Here is a 14,510-nt window from a genome sequence, read left to right as displayed (position 1 = left end):
CAAAATCTTAAAAGCCTATGTATTCATTCATAGACACATAGCTAAATAAATATGCATGCTTAGTCTCCATTTACTATACCATAGAAACTGGTTTCCAGACCTCGAATCACTGAAAGTGATTTCTTCTCATTATTCCCCAAAATATCACATCAAATTTCTAACATATATTTTAAGTCTAAAATAAAGTTCCAAATCCAAAACATTGTTTAGGTTTCCACCTGGATAAAGCATAGTTGCTAAGGATGTATGCTTTGGAATCAGACCTACTTCCAAATCTTAGTACTTTTGTCACTCTGTGCAAGTTACGAAACTCTTAGCCCTTAAATTTCAGAACTGTAATGAGGATAATGGTACATGTCATATAAGATTAACATGAGTATTAAATGAAATTAAGCAGTGTATACATTAAGCCCACCATGCCTAGTACAAGGTAAGTACTCAAAAACTTATACTTATTAATATAAAATGGCTATACTTCATCTATCTCATGAGCCAAAGAATTAGTTGAAGAATTCGAAAAGAATTAGCTGACTTCAAAGCCCTTGAGAAACAATAGGCTACCATGTCCTCTTCTGATGAGAGTATATTTAGAAGGTGAAAGTACAACAAATCACATTTTGTAGACAGGTGTTCAATTATATTTTTCTTTCTATCTTTGTTTCTTTTGCTTTTATCATGCCCCATGGTACGTGTTCAAATATTCCCATCTACCATGCTAAGGAAGCAACTATAGTAATTCCATTAATACAAATACATCAGCCTGGTAAGTCATATGAACACTCCAACCAAACTCCAAAGGAGCAACTGAAGGTGATTTTTTAAAATTACATCTCTGAATCCATCTGACCAAACCTAGGGGGCAGAAATGGATCAAATGATGTATGAACGGGCAGGTAACCGTTACCCATAAATAATTTCCTTTCAAGACTTAGAAATGACATTGATTGAGAAATGACATGCTATTTCTCACATGAGCTATTAGCTAGACGTCTCTTTAACATTCCTTTTTTCCGCCTATCTCCCCAGGGGAGCATTTTAATATACAATGCTAGTCTGGAATGGGCATTTGTTCAGAAGGAGAAATACAGTTACAAGTAGCTCTTCCTGAACAGCTTCTCAGGTGAGGAAACAGTTCATATGCCTTTGTCCCAGGCATCCATCCTCCAATTAGGATGTATCCTCCAGTTAGCGGAGAATTAAAACCATCCTTTTCCCAGTAATAAAAGTCCTTCTAATCCCAAGTGGGAGGCGCAGGGGGAAAGGGGGGTTAATTAAAAGTTAAAAGCCTCAGGCAGAAAGTAAGTCCACATGACCACATCATTGAGAACTATACCATCTAATTTTTTTTTATGTTTATTTATTTTTGAGAAAGAAAGTCAGAGTGTGAGCAGGGGAGAGGCAGAGAGAGAGGGAGACGCAGAATCCAAAGCAGGCTCCACAGTCAGCACAGAGCCTGATGCAAGGCTTGAACTCACAGACTGTGAGATCATGACCTAAGCCAAAGTTGGAAGTTCAACTGAATGAGCCACCCATGTGCCCCGACAAGTACGCCACCTAATCAAGCAATGCAGGTGCTGGAGGTGAGGATTCACCCAAAGAAGGAAACATTGGCTTCCATGGGAAAAATTTCAGATAATAAATAGATAATTCAAAGTTTTTCTGTTTTCTGGCCTTAAGTATGAAATGCAGAGCTGCTTCTTCACTAGAACCTAAAGAATTCATTATCCTTGGGCTGTAACTCTCACACGTGTAATTTTCTTTCCTTATTTGCATCTATTCAACCAAATGTGCAGGCCTTCTAGTGCTACTTTGGAAATAAGAATGAAAACAGGACCCCTGGGTGGCTCAGTTGGTTAAACATCCAACTTTGGCCCAGGTCATGATCTCACGGTTTGGGAGTTCAAGGCCCACATGAGGCTTTTTGCTGTCAGCACAGAGCCCACTTTGGAGCCTATGACTCTCTCTCTGCCCCTCCCCATGCTTTCACATGCTCTCTCTCTCCCTCTCTCTTAAAAATAAATAAACATCGGGGCGCGTGGGTGGCGCAGTCGGTTAAGCGTCCGACTTCAGCCAGGTCACGATCTCGCGGTCCGTGAGTTCGAGCCCCGCGTCAGGCTCGCATCAGGCTCTGGGCTGATGGCTCAGAGCCTGGAGCCTGTTTCCGATTCTGTGTCTCCCTCTCTCTCTGCCCCTCCCCCGTTCATGCTCTGTCTCTCTCTGTCCCAAAAATAAATAAACGTTGAAAAATAAATAAATAAATAAATAAACATTTAAGAATTAAAACAAACAAGGCTAATAATAATCAAGGGGTAGACATAAAATAAATATAACTGTTTCATCTTGCCCTCATTGTTTCTTTACATCTTGTTTTTGAAGAATCCAAGTCCACGTATGTATCTTTGCAAATGCTGTGCATAGATCAGTAAACTTTATATTGAAAATACATTGAAATGGTCTCTATATATCTATCTGTCTCTCTCATTAGACTATAAGTTCCTAGTTACAGAATCTATGACTTATACGTCTTTGTAGTATAGCATAGGATAGTGTCTTGGAAATTTTGCCTCAGTTTTTAACCTGTTTACATTTAGATAAGACCTAACATGAAACAAACGTAGCCAAATTCAAGGATGAGTTTGAGTATGCATTATTTGAAATGAAGGCAGTTTGTGTCTGTCAAATACTAAAGAGAACTTCTAGCTCTGAAACCGGAAATATTTGTATGAACTTTTGACCTTTAAAAATATATTCTTTTACAAAAACAAAGACGGCATTGCAAATTAGCGAGGAAAAGGTAGACATTTCTAAATGACATTGGAATAAAGGATAGCCATGTGGAAAAAGAAATTTCATTTCGCCCTAACACCACAAACATCTGAGATCTGAAATACAAAAAATTAAAGTAAGGAAATTATACAATAGAAAAATAAAATCAGAATAAGTTTCTTTACAACTTCGGAGTTGGGAAAATATACCTTATTCACAACTTAGAAACAATAAAAGAAAAAATAAGTTTGACTACACTAAAATAAAAAAAAATTATATAAGAAAAAAATATCATAAATAAAAAGGACAAACTAAGAAAAGATTTATAACTTATAGACATAGTGGTGATATTTTTATAACATGAAGATATCCTAAAATTTGAGGCAAAAAACTCTACAACAAACAAATAGAAACAACCAATGTGAATGAACAATATACAGAAGAATGAAACATATGACAAGATGCTCAACACCATCCATACATTAAAATTTTATTAAGATCTCACTTCCAATTGGCAAAAATGCAATATGTTGGCAATGTATTATTTTATTTTAATGGAACAACCCCATGATAGGTGAGAATACAAATAGAGGTAACAACAATAAAGGATGATTCGACAGTAACTAAAAGAACTACTTATGTGCTCACTTTTTGACTCAGCAACTCCACCTCTAAGTATCCATCAAAAATGGCAGAATTATGAAAGATTTTATGTACAAAGTTATTCATTGCAAAAAAAAATATTTTTTAAACCAGAAACAACTTAAATGCTCATCCATACAGACTGGTTAAATAAATTATGGTAAATTAAATAGTGTGCAATCAGGCCACCTGGGTGGCCAAGTAGGTTAAATGTCCAACTTCAGCTCAGGTCATAATCTTGAGGTTCTCAGGTTCAGGCCCCATGTCAGGCTCTGTGCTGACAGCTCAGAGCCTGGAACCTGCTTCAGATTCTGTGTCTCCCCCTCTCTCTGCCCCTCCCCGGCTCATGCTCTCTCTTTCTCTCTCTCCCTCAAAAATAATAAAAACATTAAAAATTTTTAAAAATATAGTGTACAATCATAAAAAGGACTGAAGAAGATTGCTATACATATGAAATTATATGAAATGATATGAAATGATCTCCAAGATACATTAAGTGGAAAAAGAAAAATTCAGAATAACATATATAGCATGCTATTTTTTGTATAAGAAAAGAATTTGGTTTATTTAGCAAATTACATTTGTAAAAAGAATTTTTTGTACTAAACCTGTACGAATTACAACTTGTTACAAAAAAATTAGTAGCTATAGAAAAAGAGAAGGAACAGAACAGAATAGATTGGAATGGAAGCAAGAGCCCTAAAATATGAAAACTAAAAGAAAAAATAAATTTAATTGTATATCAAGTTAAAGATATAAGCGTGCACGCGCACACACACACACACACACACACACACACAATTCTTTTTTCACATAGCATTTTAACTTTCAATACTTAATGGAATAGAATATATTTCATGGACAAATACAGTTCAAAAAAATCTTAATGGTAGTTCATTTGTTGGTAATATTATTGGTAATTTTTTTGACATTATCTGTATATACACACAAATATATAATTAAATTTAATATTATTATATAGTAAAATACTCCATGTAAAAGAAACACAATATAAGCACATAATCAAAAATTTGACTCAAATATTTTAATGTTAATCCTGAATTTGAAATATCATAATAAATTCATGATTTCTTCTCCTTTGAAAAAATACAAGTGCCCTAGCTCTGCCCACTGAGGAGGCTGGAATTAATGACCACCAAATGGCCCTGAGCACAGCTAACACCCATTGAGCATATCTAGCATTATGGTTTCCAAACGCCATTTCCTTCTAAAAGTACTCAGACACCAAAAATCATAAAATACCTAGGAATAAACCAAACCAAAGAGGTAAAAGATCTGTATGCTGAAAACTATAGAAAGCTTATAAAAGACATTGAAGAAGACACAAAGAAATGGAAAAACATTCCATGCTCATGGACTGGAAGAACAAACATTGTTAAATAGTACCCAAAGCAATCTACACATTCAATGCAATCCCTATCAAAATAATAGCAGTATTCTTCACAGAGGTAGAACAAACAATTTTAAAATTTTTATGGAACCAGAGAAAAGAATCTGCATAGCCAAAATAATGTTGAAAAAGAAAACCAAACCTGGAGGCATCACAATTCCAGATTTCAAGCTGTATTACTAAGCTGTAATCATCAAGACACTATGGTACTGGCACAAAAACAGACACATAGATCAGTGGAACAGAATAGAGAACCCAGAAGTGACCCAACAGATGTATGGCCAACTAATTTTTGACAAAGCAGTAAAGAATATCCAATGGAAAAAAGACAGTCTCTTCAGTAAATGGTGTTGGGAAAACTGGACAACAACGTGCAGAAGAATGAACCTGGACCACTTTCTTACACCATACACAATTAATAAACTCAAAATGGAAGAAAGACCTAAATGTAAGACAGGAAACCACCAAAATCCTAGAGGAGGAAACAGGCAACAACCTCTTTGACCTCAGGCACAGCAACTTCTTACAAGATATGTCTCCAGAGGCAAGAGAAACAAAAGCAAAAATGAACTATTGGGACTTCATCAAGATAAAAATCTTCTGCACAGTGAAGGAAATAATCAGCAAAACTAAAAGGCAACTGATGGAATGGGAGAAGATATCTGCAAATGACATCAGATAAAGGGTTAGTTTCCAAAATCTATAAAGAACTTATGAAACTCAACACCCAAAAAACAAATAATCCAGTGAAGAAATAAGCAGAAGACATGTTTTCCAAAGAAGGTATCCAGATGGCTAACAGACACGTGAAAAGATGCTCATCACTCATCATCAGGGAAATACAAATCAAAACCACAATGAGATACCACCTCACACCTGTCAGAATGGCTAAAATTAACAACTCAAGGAAACAACAGATGTTGGCAAGGATGTGGAGGGATTTTTGCACTGCTAGTGGGAATGCAAACTGATGCAGCCACGCTGGAAAACAGTATGGCGATTCCTCAAAAAATTAAAAATAGAACTACCCTACAACACAGCAATTGCACTACTAGGTATTTATCCAAAGGATACAAAAATGCAAATTCCATGGGTCACATTCACCCCAATGTTTATAGCAGCAGTATCAACAATAGCCAAACTATGGAAAGAGCCCAAATGTCCATCGACTGACAAATGGGTAAAGAAGATGTGGCATATATATATACAATAGAATATTACTGAGCAATCAAAAAGAATGAAATCTTGCCATTTGTAACAACATGGATGGAACTAGAACACATTATGTTAAAGGAAATAAGCCAGAGGAAGATAAATATCATATGATTTCGCTGATATGTGGAATTTAAGAAACAAAACATATGAACATAAGGGAAGTGAAGGAAAAGTAAGATAAAAACAGAGAAGGAGGCAAACCATAATAGATTCTTAAATACAGAGAATAAACCGAGGGTTGCTGAAGATGTATTGGGTGGGGGATGGGTTAAATGGTTAATGGGAATTAAGGAGAGTACTTGTTGGGATGAACACTAGGTGTTATATGTAACTAATGAATCACCAAATTCTACTCCTGAAACCGTATATATATTAAACACTATATATTAACTAACTTGGATTTAAATAAAATTTTAAAAATTAAATAATAAAAAGTAAAAGGACTCAGGGACTTCTGAAAAATATCTGATTCTCAATGTGGATCTGGAAATTTACAAGATGAACATTCTGCTTTGTCAAGGAGTAAGGAAATTGTCAAAGTCGAAGGGTCATTTCCAAAGGTCACAGAAGCCAGTATGAAGGAGTGCCTATTGGCCAAACTTGAAATGATTTGAGTGTCAAGTATAATGAATGTAATTGTTTAAGGCATTTAATATAGATGTATTTTAAATGGGTAAATAATAATAAAAAAGGAAGAAAGCAAAAAAAATCTAATACACAGCATTTAAAAAATCTTTACTTCAAAAAATGTCAATTAAAAGGATGGAATTAAGTGTCCATCTTGCCTTTACTCTATTAACTATATTTCAGAGATCCAAAATTATTCTTCTTTATGCAAGAAAGTTCTTTACCTAATGGTGGGGATGAAATTATAGGATTGTGATATAGAAATTACAGATTTCTCAAAAACACATTTTATAACCTGAAATGAAATAATTGATTCAAACCTCATCAATAGATAAAATCATTGGATGACAGGGATATTTACAATGGAGGGAGGGACCAGGCTGCCACCATCCAAAATCCCCTGATCATTCACTCTTTGCATCACAAAAATGTAGGTAATCCTTTCACCTTAATGTGTTGTGACATAAGACACATTATGCCATCTATAAGAAATTCTTAACAAAAAGTGTGAGGGAATTACAATAAGGGAATAGGACATTCTTGCCTTAACTGGGGTGGACACCAAAAGCATTACCAGTAGCCATCACCCAGAAATTTACATACCACACACATTCCACAGTCATAAAGTTTTTTGAAAAGAACTGAAAATACCCTCCCTGATAACTGTCAGCTCTAGGACAGGTAGCTGTCTCTGAGATCTGCAGTCAAGCAGAAGGAAGGAAATAATAAAGAGAAAAGTACAAATCAATGAAATATGAAACAAAATACAATAGAAAAAAATCAATGAAACCAACAGTCAGAATGATACAGAAAAAAAGAGCAAAGACACAAATTACCAATGTCAGTAGTGAAAAAGGACACTTCAATAGAAATCTGAAAAGACATTACAAAAATAATAAGGGAGTAGCAAGCGTTTGCATTACTTGAAAAGCAAAGAACTATAATTGTTTGTATGAGACTTTCACAAATACACTTAGGAGGGGATGTAGATGGAATGGGATTAATTGCTTCTGGCTTGTCTGAAGACTAAAGACCTCCCAAGAAATCTGCAAGGTGCAAGACTTTTTCTTTCTTTGGAAAAGAAAGAGGAATCCCATAGAAGTATACAAAATGAGGCAAATCAAGATGTAAAAACAGCTTTTTCATGCCAAAGACAAAATATTAATAACACCTCAAAGTGAGCCCATAGCTGGACTTGAAGAAGTACTCCTGGAAAAATACTACTAAAAAGAGCACACAATGAAAAAGGGGGAAATCCCAACTTTTTCCAGGAATGTGATAAGGTTTTTCCATTGAGTATGAAATACATTCTTTTTTATATATATATACCACATCTTGTTTTTTTTTAATTTTTTTTAAATATGAAATTTATTGTCAAATTGGTTTCCATACAACACCCAGTGCTCATTCCAACAGGTGCCCTCCTCAGTGCCCATCACCCGCCCTCCCCTCCCACCCATCCCCCATCAACCCTCAGTTTGTTCTATGTTTTTAAGAGTCTCTTATGGTTTGGCTCCCTCCCTATCTAACCTTTTTTTTTCTTCCCCTCCCCCATGGGTTTCTGTTAAGTTTCTCAGGATCCACATACGAGTGAAAACATATGGTATCTGTCTTTCTCTCTCTGACTTATTTCACTTAGCATAACACTCTCCAGCTCCATCCATGTTGCTACAAAGGGCCATATTTCATTCTTTCTCATTGCCACGTAGTATTCCACTGTGTATATAAACCACAATTTCTTTATCCATTCATCAGTTGATGGACATTTAGGCTCTTTCCATAATTTGGCTATTGTTGAAAGTGCTGTTAAAAACATTGGGGTACAAGTGCCCCTATGCATCAGCACTCCTGGATGCCTTGGGTAAATTCTTGGTGGTGCTACTGCTGGGTCATAGGGTAGGTCTATTTTTAATTTTTTGAAGAACCTTCACACTGTTTTCCAGAGTGGCTGCACCAGTTTGCATTCCCACCAACAGTGCAACAGGGTTCCTGTTTCTCCACATCCTCGCCAGCATCTATAGTCTCCTGATTTGTTCATTTTAGCCACTCTGATAGGCGTGAGGTGATATCTCAGTGTGGTTTTGATTTGTATTTCCCTGATGAGGAGCGACGTTGAGCATCTTTTCATGTGCCTGTTGGCCATCTGGATGTCTTCTGTGAAATACATTCTAAGGAAACGTATTGATATGCCATTTATACCAGGGAATATTAATAAATTATATTATAAATTCTCTCAATTTGAGAGGAACTCCTATTATGATTGGTTTATAAAGACTAATTATGCTCTTATTTAAACTAGCCTAGGGAAGCAAACTCCAAGAAAGGAAAGTAAAAATGCTTTTGAAATGCTGGCCCTTTAAGAACTTGAAAAAGTTGAAATTCGTGAGGAAAGAAAGAAAGAAAAAGAACAAGTTCACCTGAATCATATTAATGGATTTAATTGCTACATTATAAGATAAAGAGAAAATAAATACTGGTGTAGTCAACCTATCAAAAAGTTTGTCTTTTTTTTTTTAAGTAGAACTTTAGTTCTTTTAAGTGAAGTTTAAATATTGGTCATGTAAATACAGAAAAATTCCATAAGGATAAGTTTGGGTAATATTCCTAAACAAAGCAAATCCTGCTAAGGTGCTAGTGTGTGACAGTTCTCAGTTACCTACTTCCCAGTTTTCTCTATAACTGAATGACTAAAAGTTGCTTAGTTGTTTTTTTTTTAAGTTGAAGCTACTATAGATGATATTGTAGTTGCAAAGAGATACTGGTATGGTATGGTAGGTGTGTTTTACATGTTTCTCAAGGTAACCAAGGCAATTTTACTAGGATGGTAAATTCAGTGAGGGTAGCAATTGTCCTGGACCTGCTGATGAGGCTAATATTTTTTTTTAATATTAAACACCTAAGTAATTTTATGCCTATTTGTGCATGTTTAAATACATGCATATATAAATGCATACATTAGAAAACAAAGAAAGCTTAAAAATCATAGTTCAGAAAAAGATTGATCTTTGAGTATAATTTTTGTGTTTTTTTATGCTCTTAAACCATTTTTTAAATTGTTATTTCTGTTTCCAATTGTGGTAAAATACATACAATTTAAGTCATTTTTAACATGAAAGTTCTTTGTTTCTGAAAAGCCTGTGGTTTCAAATATCTGTTATATTTGCTATCATATTTACTTTAAATATTTTAAATATTTTGCTTTTTCTAAACCAAGTAATAGTTTCCTAACTTTAGGCATCTGTGATTGAGTCTATATCGATGCAATGACCAGTTTCCTCTAACAAATCTCTTTAAAACTGTCTTTCCCAAGTGTAGGCCCAAATTCAGAATGATAAAATTCTTAACATACCTTTTTCACTCAAACAATCCTTGGTGCTCCTCAGATAGGCCACTGAGTTTACTACTTTACCTTATAAAGGATGGATACTGGATATAATTGAAATATTATTTCTACATATATTAACAATCTCAATCACCATGAAAGCTAACTAATATAAATGGCCCAGAGACCCTCTCTTGGCATCTAGAATCAGAAAATTCCTTTTCCTTTCTTAAGTAGACCTTACAACAACTCTCGAATTCAGGCACCCCATTTATAAAAACCCTTCTCATTAAAGGTAGAAGAAAAAACTGTGCTTTGTGATGCTTATCTCCCAAACTGGAACCTTGTCATAAACCCATTGTTTTCCTTGGCATTTTTCTTGATCTTGTGTGTTGACTCATCATGTTTACAAGTGGGAGGGCAGCAGCTCCACTTGTTAAAGTCTCCGTAGAAGGTATTCTGGCCTCACCTGTCCCACTCTGACTCTCTAATAGAGTACAGGCCTCATTACTCCAAACTAGCACCCAGCACTTCCGGGCCAGCCTGACTACCACCAAAAAATCTACTTTGTCTGTTTCTCATATAATTGTCAACTGCTGACCCAATGTAAATCCAGCCACATTACTACTTTCACTTCCTGGTAGAGACGACTTCCATGACCATTTAACAGTTTTCCAATACTCTGTTATATCTGTTATATACTTGTAAGTCGCTTAAAGAGTTGATCTTAAAAACTCTCACCACTGTAGAACCAAACTAAAACGGAGTCACTAATGTCAAGGACAAAATAGAGGTGGTCAGCACAGGTGCATGAAGGAAATGTAACCTAACCTAACACGAATTTATGGCTCTTCCCAGAAATCAGCAGAGGATACCAGCTCGTCCCCGAACATCACATCTGTTCATGCTATCTCTGGACTTTCTTGTTCCCCTGACTCACCTACCCTGACTCAAATAGGGGAAAAAACCCACTAGACAACCAATTAGCTGCAAAATAATGTCCTCACTGACCCCATAAAAATCCCTTTGTGAACAACTCAGGGTTTACTGCTCCCGTAGCCTTGAGTTTTGCAGCTTGCTGGTGGAAAGCCTTGCAAGAAACACCTTTCTTCGTTTTATTCAGTATGCACAGTTTGGTTTTTGACACCACAAAAAAGAAATAGTAATCATGTGATGTGATAAAAGTGTTAGCTAACACTGTGGTGGTAATCATTTTGCAATATATAATTATATCAAATCAACATATTGTACATCTTAAATTTACACAATGTTGCATGTCAATTATATATGAATAAAGCTGGAGGGAAAAAAGAATTTAAATTAATAGCTGTTCATAATGCTCCATCTTGATTCAACTCATGTTCTCTTAAAAACCCTGATACATTATTTGTTGATGGCACATACCTTAAAAATAATCAATGTATATTTTGTGCTGGGCAGTGTTTATAGAAGCTACCTCATTTAAAGCTTTAAGTTAACAGCTCTGTTGATAATAGATAAGACTTAGAAGTCATTCATGATTGCAACTTTGTTGGGTCCCCAGAAGCACATTCATTTGTGTAGAATATTTATTAGAATGTACACTTGCCACACGAAGCACCCACAATGACAAAGGCAAATTGATCCAGACTTTTCAAAAATATTGGAGGGGGGTATTTCCCGAGAGATGTGACAGGTGACCAAATCTTGCCTTTCCTGTAATTATGTTGACCCAGCAAAAATGATAAAAGTATGGTATGACTCCCCTCAAGGCCAGTTTGAGCATTTACAAGGTTTCATTTAGTTGCCCCAAAAACAAAGCTTTAAGTTTTAGAAATATATATATATGTGTGTGTGTGTGTGTGTGTGTATATACATATATATATATATATTTATTTAATTTTCTGGTGAAATTGAAGCTTTCTTTGCTAAAAGTCTAACATTCTAATTTTTTTTTAATTTTTTTTTAACATTTATTCATTTTTGAGACAGAGAGAGACAGAGCATGAAAGGGGGAGGGTCAGAGAGAGGGAGACACAGAATCTGAAACAGGCTCCAGGCTCTGAGCTGTCAGCACAGAGCCCGACGCGGGGCTCGAACTCACGGAACGTGAGATCATGACCTGAGCCGAAGTCGGCCGCCCAACCGACTGAGCCACCCAGGCGCCCCTAACATTCTAATTTTTGAGGGGGAAAACTTACCCCCCCTTAACAGGTGAAATGCTTAAGAAGTTATACAAGATTCTTCTTTTACTTTTTTAAAATGTTTCTTTATTTATTTTGAGAGAGAGCGCACATGCACGTAAGTGGGGCAGGGCACAGGGAGAGGGAGACAGAATCCCAAGCAGGCTCCACGCTTAGCGTGAAGTCTGATGTGGGGCTCGATCTCACAACCGAGAGATCATGACCTGGGCCAAAATCAAGAGTTGGGTCCTTAACCAACTGAGCCAAGAAGGCACTCCCAATACTCTTCCTTCAAAACAAAACTCATTGGCGGCAACGGGACTCAGCTTTGACCTCCTGCCACTTCCTCTCAGCTCCATTGATACCATCACCATGGTCCCAGCTGGTAGTGCACTGATTGGAACAGCTGTCATGAGCAGAACTTAGTTTTGAACATGAATAACCATGGCTTTGTGGTGTGTTCTTTTAATGGAAAAGTCTCCAAAGTTGGTGATTTCTTGACCAATGGGGCAAAGGCAACCAAAGTGGTTGATGCTCACTCCAGGCTGAAGAAGTGCAGGCCGATCAGACTGTTTGTGATGGCTGGTTAAGCTGTTGATGATTTCATTGAAAAATTAGTACCATTGTTAGACGCTGGTGACATCATCATTGATGGAGGAACTTCTGGATACAGGGATACCACAGTGTTGAGACCTCAAGGCCAAGAGTATCTTGTTTGTGGAGAGTAGAGTTAATGGTGGAGAGGAAGGGGCCCAGGATGGCCAAGAGGGACAAAAAAGGCTGGCCACACATCATTTTGTGACTGGGTGGGAGATGAAGGAGCAGGACACTTTGTGCAGATGGTGCACACTGGAATAGAGAACGGGGAAATGCAAACTCATCCATAAGGCTTACCGCTTGATGAAAGATGTTCCAGGCATGGAGCACAATGAGATGGCAAAGGCATTTGAGGAATGGAATAAGACAGAGCTAGGATTGAAATCACAGCCAATATTCTTAAGTTCCAAGACAGCAATAGCAAACATCTGCTGCTGACGATCAAGGACAATGAGAGGCAGAAGGGCACAGGAAAGTGGACCACCATCTCAGCCTTGGAGTACCATGGTCCTGTCACCCTCCTTGCAGAAGCAATTTTTCTTGATGTTTATCATCTCTGAAGGATGAGAGGATTTAAATTAGCAAAAAGCTGAAGGGTCCCCAAAGATCCAGTTTGAAGGTGGTAAGAAATCATTCGTGGAGGACATTCAGAAGGCCCTCTATGCTTCCACGATCATCTTATGTGCACAAGGCTTCATGCTGCGAAGACAAGCAGCCACGGAATTTGGCTGCACCCTCAACTATGTTGGCGTCACCCTGACATGGAGGGGGTCTGCACCATTAGGAGTGTGTTCCTAGGAAAGATAAAAGATGCATTTGATCAAAACCCATAACTTCAGAATCTACTACTAGATGACTTTTTTTTTTTTTTAATTTTTTTTTTCAACGTTTATTTATTTTTGGGACAGAGAGAGACAGAGCATGAACGGGGGAGGGGCAGAGAGAGAGGGAGACACAGAATCGGAAACAGGCTCCAGGCTCTGAGCCATCAGCCCAGAGCCTGATGCGAGCCTGACGCGGGGCTCCAACTCACGGACCGCGAGATCGTGACCTGACTGAAGTCGGACGCTTAACCGACTGCACCACCCAGGCGCCCCTAGATGACTTTTTTAACTCAGCTGTTAAAAACTACCAGGACTTGTGGCAGCAGGCAGTCAGCACTGGTGTCCAGGCAGGTATTCCCGTGCCCTGCTTCACCACCGCCCTTTCCTTCTATGATGGGTACAGACACGAGATGCCACCTGCCAACCTTATCCAGGCCCAGTGGGGTTACTTTGGGGCTCACATTTATGAACTCCTGGCCAAACCTGGGCAGTTTAATCACACTAATTGGACAAGCCATGGTGGCAGCATGGCATCATCTTCATACAGTGCCCAATCGGACTGGTTACCCGCCACAGTGCCACAGACTGGGACATTCCACTTACCACTCAGCACTGCTCACACAGCCCTCTGCCCTATTTTCTGATCAGACCTCTTAAAATAAAGTCTCATAAGAGACTCCTGAAGGAGCCAACCTGAGTTTACTTGTAACATAGATCTGTGAGAACCACCTTGCCCTCTGCCCTTGCTTCTTAAGACCAACCAGGAGCTGAGGCACTTGGGTGGCCCATTCGGTTGAGTGTCTGACTTTGGCTCAGGTCATGATCTCACAGTTCATGAGTTCAAGCCCTGTGTTTGGCTGTGTGTTGACAGCTCAGAGCCTGGAGCCTGCTTCAGATTCTGTGTCTCCCTCTTTCTCTGCCCCTCCCCATTTGTGTTCTGTGTC

At 37.7% G+C, this 14,510-nt stretch overlaps 1 pseudogene; it reads left to right on the top strand.

Moving 5' to 3' along the window:
* Positions 1–416: 416 nt before the first annotated feature.
* Positions 417–14,263, top strand: LOC121038013 (6-phosphogluconate dehydrogenase, decarboxylating-like; annotated as a pseudogene).
* The last annotated feature ends 247 nt before the right edge of the window (positions 14,264–14,510 follow it).

This window comes from Herpailurus yagouaroundi, unplaced genomic scaffold (genome assembly GCF_014898765.1).
Source record: "Herpailurus yagouaroundi ecotype Mexico unplaced genomic scaffold, PumYag 165, whole genome shotgun sequence".
Classification (NCBI taxonomy): Eukaryota; Metazoa; Chordata; class Mammalia; order Carnivora; family Felidae; genus Herpailurus; species Herpailurus yagouaroundi.
Note: the sequence above shows the minus strand (reverse complement) of the source record. Positions and strands in the feature narration are given on the sequence as shown.